The sequence below is a fragment of the Atta colombica genome, unplaced genomic scaffold, assembly GCF_001594045.1.
Source record: "Atta colombica isolate Treedump-2 unplaced genomic scaffold, Acol1.0 scaffold155, whole genome shotgun sequence".
Lineage (NCBI taxonomy): Eukaryota > Metazoa > Arthropoda > Insecta > Hymenoptera > Formicidae > Atta > Atta colombica.
In genome coordinates, this window is record NW_017259245.1 from 67,934 (window position 1) to 82,174 (window position 14,241).

The 14,241-nt window shown below is 39.8% G+C and overlaps 1 protein-coding gene across 4 annotated transcripts in view; it reads right to left on the bottom strand.

Annotated features, from left to right (window-relative positions):
* The window catches only part of LOC108685697 (homeobox protein cut), a 133,051-nt gene that overhangs the window by 50,887 nt on the left and 67,923 nt on the right, over positions 1–14,241 (bottom strand). The gene's annotated exons all lie outside the window — the stretch shown is intronic.

A 14,241-nucleotide genomic window follows, 5' to 3' on the forward strand; every position in this document is an offset into this window, starting at 1 on the left:
TATATTATAATTATTATGTTTAAATTATTATGATTATTTATTATGATTTGATTTTCGCTCGTATTCGATATCCATCACGATTACCACGAGTTACATCGAGGGTTATCAGTCTTTCCTTTGTCCATCGTTTCGGTCTCGAATCTACGTGCCTCTACGTCGATCTGAAAAGCTTTCGCGTTCAAGCGTCTGGCGTTCAAGCACGGAAAAGCGACAGACGGACGAAGGAGTCGCTGGCAAACGTCTACACGGACACGCACACGTACATACATACCCAGGCACACGTGTAGATCAGAATGGGTAGATGCTCGCTCCCCTCCTCCCTCCGTATCTGCGTCCTCCCCACGATTTCTACATCTCCGCGGATAAAGCGGTAAGCGGACTCTCATACATACACACCCGCGTACGCATACGAACTTATACACAGAAGCAGAAGCAGAAGGGTAAAAAGCGAACTTTCCAGGCGGATGGCGATTCTTGCGAGCCAGACGGTAAATACATTTTTAAATAAGAGTTTTTTGCCCCGACCACCCCGCGCCCTCCGCACGCCGCCCCCTTCTCTTGCTCTTCCGCTCGGATTTCGTCCCCGTATCGGGAATTATCCTTTGGTTTGTGCATTATCCTTCGGATCGCGGGTGGGGTAGCATCAAAAGGCATTCACGGACCGACCTGAGCCGCCTCCACCTTCTCCACCTCCTGGCTCGAATCCTACGAGCCCGGCGAACCCTCACCCCTCCGGTTCGCCGTCTGACTTGCGGCGGGCATCACTACTTAATGTCGGCGTAACTGGTCGGCATATCCACGTCGCGATTTTGTGTGTATTCTTATCCGCGATACATATTATACGATCTGCACGACGAGCGATTCTGTCTGGCTTGTGTCATACAGTTTTAAAGCTTGGTATATATTTATGCATCAAACTTAGGAGAATTATAAATTCCAAATCCATTTCTTTCACTCTAAAATTTAAAATTGTATTAAGCACAACTTGACGTGATATAATCTCGTTTGATCTAATCTGCCTTGTTGTATGCACGTTGTTACATACGTGCAATGATATCTGGTATTCGAGATCCAAGATCGGGCAATCCGCGCCTCGTTCACGTTGACTCCTCATCTTCCTCTCGCTTTTTTGCTTAGGCTGTTTCCTCGTTTTTTTTCATCTCGCTGCGTCCTCACCGCTCGAGTTCAATTGTGATTGATTACCGACGGTGATTGAGGATTCGAAATGAAAGCCTCACGGTACACCGGCAAAGACAAAAAGACGAACCGTCGCTCCCCTTCTTCCGGAATCAAACCACTCTCCCCTCTTTCAGTCCATCTCTCCTACTAACTTTCTCCCTTCCCTCTGCCGATCTCTCTTAACTCCTCGCCTCTTGCCCCCGATCCCAACCGCGAACGAAACGAATAATGGAGTAAAATTTATACGACTCCATATCGGTACGATAAAAAGACAGACAGACAGACAGCCGAGCGAGCGAGCGGGTAGGCAGCGAGGCAGCACAAAGGAAGGATTAATTTTAAATATCATATACTTGTGCCGACGTAAAAACGAAGGTGGAGTCGAGAGAGGGCTTCATCGAGGAAAACCTGAACGACTGATAAGTTATGTCCTCATCGGGGCTCAATACAATCTGGCTTTGCGGAGGAAGCCACGTATATGCATCTCTTTCGGATAAAGAAAGATATGGAAAGACCAAGCAATTTGGACTACAGAAAAGAGTCGTTCGGAATTTCCGACGACATGAACGTTTCTGATATTCTTGCTTTTATATTAGTGTTCTTTTATGCGCGTTAACTACTTTCGAGAATGAAATGTATAATTTTATAGTACATGTAGTTTTTATTGATATTATATCAGAGCTTGGTTTATTGAGTCCTCGGAGTTTATCCACGTGCACGAATGAATAATTTACGTGTTGCCTTTTTTCAGTAAATAAAGATGCGTGTGAATAAACAGGAAGTATTTTACATCGGCCAAAATAACTTCCGAAATATTTCGTCGAGCATATAATTCAAGCGATTACAAAATGTCACTGTAACGATTTCAAGAGATCTTCGAAGTAAAATGCACTAGCTACATTGAATAGGATCAAAGAGTATTATTTATATAAACGTTTTCCGCCCGTCTCTCATCTCGCAGCCAGTGTGTTCGATTTATTTAATATTTTGCATACCTTTCGTATACGCGAAATATTACAGTTGCGCCAAGAAATATCTTGTTATTATTACATTTTTGATTGTTTATTTCTATGTTTCGCGCAAACACTTTACGAATCAACCAACGAGATTTTGACATTCTGCCAATCGACAGGATACATATATGTAAGCATTCGATGTTTGAACGTGTGTACACAGTTGATAATACCAAGCATTTCATTGCGAAAGAAATGCTACTGACAATCTGCCGTTCTTCGTCGACGTTGTCGTTTATTATTATAATCATCGACCTGTGACTAGTTGTCGCTCGAAATAAATTCATAAATTCAAAAACGTGTCGCCGCTTAATACACTGGCCGTGAGAGTTACGTGCCGGACATACGTACATAAATGTCTTGAAAACAGATACTATTAAAAATATGAGTATATTACCAAGTATTTTTTAAATATAAAAATTTATTAAGGGATACAAAAGGGATGAAAGGGATAAAAGATATAATAAGATAAAATGAAAATTAATTGATATATACTTCAAGATTAGAAATGTCGTTTTTCGGCATTATCAAAAATATAATGAGTAAAGTGTAGAAAAAGATGTAATTAGTACAAATTGCATATACGTGTGCAGTACATATACATATTTTACATGACATAATAAGTGCGCGTTATTAATCATATTTCATCACGGGTAATACTCGTTTTGAGCAAAGAAACTGGAGCTTAGCTATCAATTACACGGAAGTTAGCGGTATCGATAATCGCGAACCGCAGAAACCACCGCTCGTTATCATAGGAAGCTTCAGACCGTTCGATCACGATTCTCATTGGTTAGAGTCTGAATTCGCAGCAAGAAACGCGCATCCCTTTTTTCCTTTCTCCCGCGTCTCGGATTTCAAGTACAATGAAATTATCGGCTGCCACGAAATTCGCCGTGAACTCGAGGCAGCCTCGGGGCGGCACGGGAGAAGTCCGCTCTCGCGAAGGATTAATCGTGAATTATCAATCGACGAAGTCGAGTCGAGTCGAAAGCCAAAGGAGGAACAAGCGAGACAGAACGACGGGGAGGAGGAGGATATCCCTGCCGGTCGAGAGGGCCCGGAGGGCTTGCTGAACGACGTTTCTGGTTAATCGCGTTTGCGGAAAAACGGAGATAATTCCCGTCGTCCGTCTGGACGATGGAGGCGTGTAGGTTGTAGGTGGAGAAAGGTATAGGTAGGATATAACCGTGCGTGCGAACCGTAGGAGAGGAGCGAGGGTGGAGAAGAAGGAGAGTGAGAAGGAGGGTGTCGGTGCAGGATGGTAGTCCACCACCTCTCTCATATACGGCGGAGGTGGGATTTTTTTATATAGATATATATTCATACATATACATATACATATACACACGCATACGCACATGCATGTGGAGAGAAGGCGGGCAAGAGGATGAGAATGAGGATGAGAAGGATGAGGTGGAGGAGATAGGGACTGATATTCGCGGGCACACGGAATTTTTAACTAGCCCGGGCAGCCTTTAGTCGTTCCGCCGCGAAAGCGCAGCAGAAAAGTTATGAATCTAATTTTCAGCGTATTTGTGTCTCGGCCGCCCCCTCCGCTGCCCCCAGCCACCCCTTGGTGCTCCCCCGCGTCCACCCTTCGTCCCATCGCCATCGCTACCAGGAACACCTATATCAATCCCTCCCCCCCCCTCCTCCCCCTCGCACGTATCCCTATCTCTTTCCCGCTTTCCTCTCCCGCTTCCTCATTCGGAGCCTCCACCTACGTCCGTCCGTATATACCTCTCTTCCGTCGTTCGCTTTCGCGTAATAAAGCTCGCGCGCGCGGCTTCGTTAGGTTTTTATCTCTCGGAGAAAAAAAGAATTAATTTCGAGAGACGCCGCCGTTTTTCTGCCGGTACTCTCTTCCGTTTCATGTGCGCCAACGCGCGTTCGGGACGTCGACAGGAGAGCTTCATCCTTTCGGTATTATCTTTTTCGGTGAGATTGGAAGGCGAATGATATCTGACTGACCAATGGAGAAAAGTCGACCGAAAGAAGGCGGTGAAAAAGCGAATTCAATCATACCGATATTTCCCGCGAATTGACGAAGATACGAATAATTTTCTCTGCTGAAAATTTTTGAATACTTCGTAAATTATCCCAAATTAAAAATATTATTTCGTTCTTTATTACTTAATCTACCTTTTAAGTTGTGTCAGTTTTATCATTATTCTTATCATTATTCTGTTTCTTTTTCGTTCTCTTTCATATATTAAAAATTTTAATCATAAGATTTTAGAAATATAATAGACGTGTCATTTTATTTCAAATAATTTATTTTTATGTATTTCTTGAAGACTTTGAAATATATAATTTTAGCTAAACGAATCGTATCTAGACGTTATAATTTCTAATTAAATAATAAAAAGATAAAATGAGTGTAAAAGCGAAGATAAAGTAAGTCGCGTTTCTTCACAATTATTCTTAAACATAGTATCAGAATCAGAGCTTCTTTCAACAGTATCTATAATGACCATTTCTACGTCATTCGATAATAAGCATGGACGATCTGGAATTACTGCATAGAAAGCTGCATATAACGTAAGAAAGTCTCATACATCAAGTTCGACTGGCTGGAACTATGTACGCCGCGTGCAGTAATAATTTAATGGCGCAAACGATTGCGAACTTCACAATCCTTTGATCGGCGCAATAGAGACCGACATATTTCGCGGTGTATCGTCTTTGCGGATCGAGCACGTAATTTTCAAGCCCGGCTTAGTCACGGTTGTGAGTAATAATTCCATCTGGTAGCTACTTTCCGTCATACACCGATACACGTAAACTCGGGCCGCCGATGTATAGACACACACACACACACACACACACACACGCGCACACACACACACACACACACACACACACACACACACACACACACACACACACACACACACACACACACACACACACACACATATATCGTGTTCCAGATCGACTTCACGTGCACAGGGCCAAGTCATGACAATACGCCATCGCGGCTCGTTTCTATAAATCTCCTGTGACCCGATAAGAAAAGATTGCCTACCGATGAGGTGGCCGAGCGGCCCGCCACCCCATCGACTACCCAACCGACCGCCAACCATCCCCTCTGAGCGTGCTGCTTGCAATACACCTCGTGTGCGCTCGTGTCGACGTTAAATCGAAGGGCACGGGCATTAACTGTCTCCTTTCACCTCTACCTTATTCCAGCGCCGGCCGCCATCCCCTATATCGCCGAGTTCGTAAGCTCGCGTGCTCGATGAAGTATATTTAAAACCGTAATTACGATACAATCAGCGAGCCCCGTGACCAGATACACATCTCGATGTGTGGAGAAGAGTATGAGGTCGATCGATCTGTTCGAACTGGAGAACCTTTTTTAAAAAGCTAAAAGAGCGAAGGTGTAGAAGGGTGAGACCCTGCCGTTTGCTTTCTACCCTTTCCTCCTTCGCCGTCGAGGTCGGCAGAGAGGAAGGTGGAGGACTCCCTCCGACTGCAGAGTACGAAACAGACGCAACCACGCATCGCACCACACACGTGTATATGTTCATGCGCGGATCGGGGCGAAACGAGTTTTACACGTCGCGCGAAAGTTAGTTCCTAATTATTCAGATTTTCTAATTAATGTTTCAGCCGACGATGATGGAGCATGCGGGTCGTCTTTCCTCTCCCTCTTTTTTCCTTTACCGCGTACATACGCACAACTCGAGGGAGAACGCGGCTATTCCTGATTGCGCTCGGGTTAGGTGATGTAGATCGAAAACGTTGCTTACGGATAATTCGCTCTTGAGGTGCACCGCACCGTTAATGCAACACAATATTTACTCGTGCTTAATCAGATTGGCATACTGTTATTCGTCGGTATGAAATGATGTCAAGAGTAACTCAGAAAATTGTTAAAAAAAAACTCTTGAAATGATATGAACAACCATTACAAATATTCTGTTCGGAACATCGATGCCAGCAATAGCGATAACCATAAAACTGACAGTTGGATTGATCAGATATAGGAATTCAATGTAAAAGGGCAAAGGAAAAGAAACAAGACAGAAGAGAAGAGAATGATTTTTGTTTTGAAAAGGGAAAGAAGTGGAAAAGCGAACGAGTTATATCGCGAGTTTATATACTTTATTTTACTCGAAACTTACGAAATAAATCTCTAATGATATTAGTTTTCCCTGACGTCTGGCATAAGCTGAGCAGCTATCGTTAAAAAAAGTCGCGAGTATGATAAGCATTCGTTGCACTTCTAACCCACGTCATTTTCGCTCGAGTATAAATATTCCCAGATTTTTGCCAACCACTTCCCTGCCTGTCGAACCGTCCGACCAGTCAGTATCTTCAAGTCGAAACCCTCTCGAAAACCTCAATGCAACCGCGAATCCTTTCCGCGCATACCGCAAGGTGGATTCTTGATGAGACGTATGCAAATACAATATGGACAGAAATTATTACACTTCATATCGCATTTGGTACTGCAAAACTATGCGGTATCTAAGATACAAAATTTGTTCTAAAGCTTGTTCACACTGCGTAAACATTGAATAATTATTTTTTGTATATACAGATTATAAATTTTAATTACAAATGTACTATGAAAATTTTCAAATTAATATATATAAATAAATATTCAAATTAATATATATAAATATAATTTATTTATATATAAATAAATTAAAAAATATACATTATATTAACAATATTTAAATTGTTTTAGACATACATTGAGAAAATTTAGGAATATTTTTTACGTTTTTTTGATAATTAAATTAAAATTATCAAAAAAATATGAAAAAACTATAAGCGACTCAGATGTAAAAAATTATCTATGATACATCAGTATGTTTATTATTCTAAATATTACGTTGTATGATTTTACATTTTCTCACATGATCTTTAATTCATTATTTTTCGATAAAAAATATAAAATATGTTATTCAAAATATTCTGCATATGCAACATTTAAAATATATAATTTTTAACAACATACATATATATATGTGTGTGTGACTCATATAATTATGATCTTATATAGAAACGGTTACATAATTGTAAAAGCTCTTAGTTACTCCACCCACTAATAGATCCGTCAGTTCAATGTAAGTCTAATCTGTTTTATGGCACATGGCGCCGCGGATACTTCGCGGATAAGTACGATATATATCCGTTATATGTATAATGTGCACATACAGACATGTAATCGTCGTGCCAGAGGCATGATAAAATTTGTCGTTCGTTTGAGCCACGACCCGATTGTTTGTCGCGCCGTATCATTGTGTATTGCGCAGTCGATTGTTCCTTATCGCACTAATTATCAGCAAATCTTCCTATCAGGGCAAATATGGTAATATCGTTATGGATATACTTACGAGCCTATCATCGGCGTTACCAATATGGCGTCCGTTACCGATATCTCGTTGTTAATTGCGACAAACGGATAAAGTTCCGATTGGCTCACACAAAGAAGTCTGTGATGATAAGACTCGAACAGTCAGACTTAAAGATCATGTGAGAAAATTGTAAAACATATAACGTAATAGAACAATAAACATACTGACATATCACAGATATTTTTTTATATCTGAGTCGCTTTATATCTGAGTCGAGTTATAATTTTTTTTTATATTCTTTTAAGAATTTTAATTATCAAAAGAATTTTAATTATAAAAAATGTTCCTAATAAATACTCATGTGAGATTCCTAAGAAAGTAATTTTACAATCGTCACTAATGCAGAATGAAAGGGAAATGGAAATTCCATGGCAGCTTTCAAAGAAGTTCATCTGTCGACGCTGCAGTCATGACGGAAGTACAAAATGACAAAGTTATTCAGTATCTCAGATTGTCGGCCTATACCACCATTCACAAATGATATTCCGCTCTACAAAGTGACCGATGGAATTTTAAGATGAAAGTCGGCCTAACTTATAATTTATACATTTAATCATAAATAATTAAAATAAACAGCAGAGAACGTAAGCAAATAAAAATATAAATTTTCAACACATTCAGGAATTATGTTTGGCCTTTATACCATTATGTACACTTCGACTGGCGTAGTCACTTCGGTGCAACATTGCGAACGAAGATACGACAAGAAAGAGATGTTCTGTTATGCCTTTTGCACAGAACGACCGCGCAACTGTTCCAGTGGTAATCTCACTTCGTAGGACGATACGCGGGAATAGGACATGAGAAGAAGAAGCGCGGATAACGCTCTCGGTTATTTTTCGATCTACCGTGCTCGGTACATTAGCCAACGTGTTTTGAAACACTCGCCGAGCGTATTTGCTTTGGCACGAGTATCACGGTGTCTCTTTCATCTCGCCACGCTGCCAGAAGTTCTCTATTCCTCTTTCTCTCGCTCTTTCCTCTTCTCTTTGTCACCCTTTAAGCGTCTCGTGACAGTCGAAAGAAACGATCCGAAATAAAATAATTTTGAACTTCGCCGAAGTCGTTAAGGACTCATTTATGATTCTCAGAAATATAAAATGGCTCGAATCCTACATTGTCATTATTATTTTGTTAATGAATTGATAAATATTCGAAGGACCATTATATTTTCTGTTATAATTGCGCGGAGAGTGAATCATTTGTTACGCTACAACGATCAAATGACTCGAGCTCCCATCGTACCTTTTGGCAGCAATCACTGTCAATCACTAGCATGCATCGCGCTTGCGTTACCCCGAGATAATCGGTGAAATATTCGAGAATCGATGTGACAGGCAGATTGAATAATTAATAATTTCCAATTGCAATGAATGCAAATTAAACTCGTGTCACGCTATTATGTAATAATCGTATTTTTCGTAATTTAAAATTATCGTTTGAAAGAGTGAAAGACATTTTTGTTGACACGTATAGATTTCAATGTAATTCCAGCAATGTCTTCAAACAGCTTACATGAAACCGATCCTAGTTTGTCATCGCGACTTGACAAATAACGTTAAAACAATGATTCTCTTTATTCATTGACCAAGCATGCTCGCGATAACTTGAAGTAATTATTGCTGGAGACTCATGGCATGAAGCGTTAAGGATAAATGAATATATATTACAAGTTTTAAAGATGCCAGAGATTTCTGATATTTAATTAAGATCAAGCAGCTGCGGAAAGTAAGACGACCGGTGACGCGACAAAATGCCGAAGATAAGTACAGCAACAAAATAGTGAGAATTTAGAGCCGCAGCCGTGACGAATTCAATTTGTCGCCGCGACACAAGCTACACAAAGCCCCGAAGGCTCTTTGCCACCTCGGTAGCGCGTATGTTATCATTGTCACTATATCCAATTTCTGCAGCAATAGAGACAAGGAGACAGCAATGTTGATGGAACTCAAAGACTAAACATGGAGAACATTTCCACCATTGTAATTTATTGTGCGTATCGGGAGATAAATGTAGATGAAACACTTGAAGTTACTTATATGCGCTCGTGGCAATTATACGCGTGTTCAAGATTCCACGAATCTCAATAAAATCTCTTGTCTTACGACTTAAAAATATATAGAAATGTCAACGCCATCGTTATCGCGACAGTTTAAGCAGCGTAAACATTGTTAAAATCTCGTTTCGTTGAGGGACCTAATCGAGGATTCGCGAATGTCTGCTACTGTGGCATCAAATCGAGGACGCTTGTCCTACATCGATATTCATCGTTTCGATACAGTCTGGCGTGGTTATGCGACAGGAAACGGAAACGGAATGAATCGCGGACAAGAGCGCTTATCGCAATGCTTTATCCATCGCGCTAATTTTTATTATTGCCATGTTTATAGGATGTTACGCGGTTGCAACGATTCTAATATCTGGCCACATCCTATCCGGGAAAAAGCGTTTCTCTCCTCTATCTCTCTTTCTATGATTCTTCCGTCTAATAATATACTATAGAAGAGAAAAAGACAACAATTTTATATCCGCTTGTATTGGATTTAGATTGGACGATGAACATTTCAATATCGCATTCGAGTGATATATAGAACTTTAACGGAACCATCACCAAAAATAAAGAAATCCTCGCGTTTTCTGACGTTCTTGCACGGGACTGTGATTCAGACGCGCGATGGGAGTGATTTATTTCCGGCGGAACGAGCGGGACGCTTTCTGGAACGCACGATTTAAATGCGCGAAGCGCGAGCCTGTCTTCGGGGGTGACGGACAGGGTGCCACGGGGACAGCGTGGATCGCTCACAATGTCTTGTTGAAATTACAGACATGCCATGACGGAGACGGCCGTTGGTGGTCGAAGCTATGATTCGTATATAATACTGGTAGCTCTAAAATTGAGATAATGAGTCGCAGAACACGAAGACATTTGCAATCTCGAATCATCACTTCGTTCCGCATTATGGGTGACACATTTGCAAATATGGAAAATAAAACAGCTTATCGTACATGTGCACGTCGCTCCACACGAAAGTTTTTGATAGCGAAACTACATTGTTAAATTTATAATATCAAATTACACTTAATTTTATTTATTTTTAATCATTATTTTCATAGATCGCCGTTATTTGTATTCAATATGTCATGAATTTAATTTAAAAAAAATGTATTTTTGGCTTAAATTTTGTTTATTATTTATCAAGTACTTTGATATGAACATTGTTTTAATAAAAATATATTTTGAAACTAAATGATTTACAGAAATGATTTACATTTTAACATACATGAAGGTTAAAAATAACAAAATGTTATAACAAAAGAACTCAAGGAAATTCATGACTTGTTGGCACTGCTCTTCCGAATCTAATATAGTAGCGATCGAGAATCGAATTCTGATTATAATCTAATGAAAGTAGGTACAAGCAAATATTGCTAATTAAAATTAATTATTCAAAATTGTCTAGAAGCAGTTTATTCTTTAATGTCAAAACTTTGTTGATCGAAACTGGCGTCGATTGATAAGTATAAAGTGATAATTCTTATCAGCTAACAAGCTCTCGGAAAAAGATAGCTGATATAATCTGACTTGCTTGTCAACGCTTCCCGAAAAAAATAAGCGAAGCTCCTGAGCTGCGTGCGTCACCGACATCAAGTGATAAAAATGTTATTAATATGCCAAAGAATTGCGCGTGCATCATCCCATCGAAGAGGTAAATACGCGGAAGCAAAATGTTCACGAATGCGTTCTAACAATAAGATTTGTCTTGTTTGAAGTTTTGGATAATGTTATAATCTAGTAGTTTATATGAGATTGAGAAATTTATATTTATTCATATTGTACAATTTTTACGTTTGGAATCAGACAACATATATATATATATATATTAGATATCCAAATTGTTATCGGAGTAAAGACGGTATCAGTTACAGCAATATACATTGACACACGTGTCTGATAATTATCGACCCGTCATAAACTAACGTACTTCCGAAGTCTCCATAATTCATGGGCATACTCCAGAGTATCGCGCGACCATCTCTCCCTGAGACACTCATCCTTGCTCCCCTCTTTCGAAGACACTATCGCATTATTTACTCCTCATTATCGTCTTTAAATCATCCCGTCGCTCGGGAGGGACTTGAAACTGCCATTACGTTCCTTTAATCGACGAATAATAAAAATCATTCCGGTGCTCCATGGCGCGCGATGGCTTCTCAATAAAGACATTGTCCGTTGGAGCAAATTCTTATCCGTTAAAAGGCATCGTCGGTGAGAACAGAACGCGCGCCATTCCCTTCCTATCTTCGAGACAAGGGGACGAACGAACAAGGACCAAGGATACGACGTTGACAAGAGGAGGGACGGGATCGGAGATTATCGGCTCCAGGATTACAACAGGCTCGGAGTTTCGAAGCAAACGATTTTCCTCGCGCGGGGACAACGGAGACGCGGGAAGGCGCAAAGAGAACAGAGGAAGGGCGGATGGTGGTTGAAAGCGACAGAAAAGGAGGAGTGGTTGTTATTGGCTCTAAGGAGAATACTTATTGAACTCTTAGCGGCGTTTTTATCACTCCTTTCTCACGCGCGCGCTGCTTTAAGTGTTTTTGGCTTTGTTTAAGGACTCGTGTACATCTCCGCCTTCGCCACCCTCCCGCCCGCTGCGCCGCTGCTTTCGCCCCTCTCGCATTATACACCCTTAACAGGTTACGCTTCCTCCCACCATTCCCGCTACACTTCTTTTTCTTTACCGCAAGATTTTTACGGGCTCGACCTCCTTGCACGCTGCTTCGTAAACCACGCAAAGTGCACGGTACTAAAGGGTGCAACTACCACTTAGGCTCTTCCTGACCACTTCCGGGGGAAAAAAGGCTTCGAGTAGTGGCGGGTAATTCGTATTCTATATTACCTCTCGAAGATTTATCGACTTGGATAGCTTTATATACCTTATTCAACTGGCAGTTTGATCTATATAACGTGCATCCTTCTTCTATAGTTTTCAACGACTGAAAGAAAAGATTTTTTTTTATAGTATTAACAAACTACTATTATTTTCTCAAACTACTATGAATTTCATATTATTAATGAAACTTTACGCAAAAAAAATATTTTATATATAATTTAGATTAATAATTTTATCAACACGACTTAAAAAGAATTTTTTAACTTCAATTACGTAATTTATACAATGATAACATATATGTCAGACGCAGACATAATATTTTCGTTACGCTACATACATTTATATATAATTGTCTACGTGCAATTAATCGACTTTAATTGCACATCAACCAGAAACATAACGACTCGGCATACTTCAAGATACTTAGATATACTTAGATAAAACGAAACTCGAGAAAACGGAGTCTCACGTACGAGACGACCGTGGTTTATTAGGTCGAATATTTGGCGGTAAAAGTGAAGGATGACCATCATTATCTCCATTCATCCGTGTCACGCGGCAGCTGTGTATTGCAGCTCGAGATTGCAGCGGGCAGTTAGACGAAAGCAATGTTACTCGTGTAGCTTCTCGGAGACGTGGGTTTGCACGATCGTCGCGGCTATTTTTACCAAGAGTGAAACCGCGCGCGCGCTTGCCCTTCTTCCCTGGGGTTATTTACCCTCCCGATAAATATACGATAATGTTATCGTACGGGGTTCCGAAACCGCGAACCAGCGAATCATAATAAAGGTCCGCGCGTTGCCATCGCCGCATTTCGCTTTAACGACCCGAGCAAGCCGACCGAATTCGTATGAACGTGCCGTTCGTCGTTACTATATATATGCTGAGATGCACCTATTCATCCGGACGCGACGTTAATGGACAACGCTGGAGAGCGATACGGCTGGAGAGATCTCCGACGCGTTACGGCTTTTCTAAATTGACTTTGTTATCTATTTCGATAGAGCTGATCGAGTATCATTAGTTACACGTTCGCTACTTATAGCTGCAAGCGAGAGTTTGCGTGGTTTCGCGAGAACGCGACGGGGTAATTTGAAACGTTTATCGTGAATCTAGGTCCTGATCGTGTATCTTTCTCGAGAGAAAAATTCCACGCGAGAGTTGGCTCGCCCGAATTCATTACCTGCCGTTTGAATGCCAATCATGTTACCGCTTTTAAATGCAATTCGCCATGTAAAATCCACAACCTCTGTCTATGTAATTTATATGCCAATCTTTTTATAAATAAATATAATTTGTAAAATACAAGTAGGAAGTTCCGCGTAGTGAATGACGCACAAATTATGCATAGTTTCATTGGTTGATATTATTTCCGTAAACTTTTGAAATAATAAATAAACAATGTTCTCTTTTATACGTATAATATTTTCCAATAATGTTAACTGTAATATATCATATAATATTTATTATTACACTTTAATAAGATCTAATTAAATTTTAATCTTAATGTTATATTAATATTATTTTAATTATAATATATGTTATGTTAATAATTTCTAATAATAATATTATTAATAAAATTATTTCAAAGTTTATGGAAATGTATCAACTGATGGAAATATGCATAGCATCATTCGTTATGCGGAACTTCCTACTTATAATTTACAAATTATTTGATTATATAATCAAATTTTAAGTATACTTATTTTATTGTATTTAGTATATGATATTAATTTTAAATATAATACTGATTTAAATATAATACTGAATATTAAT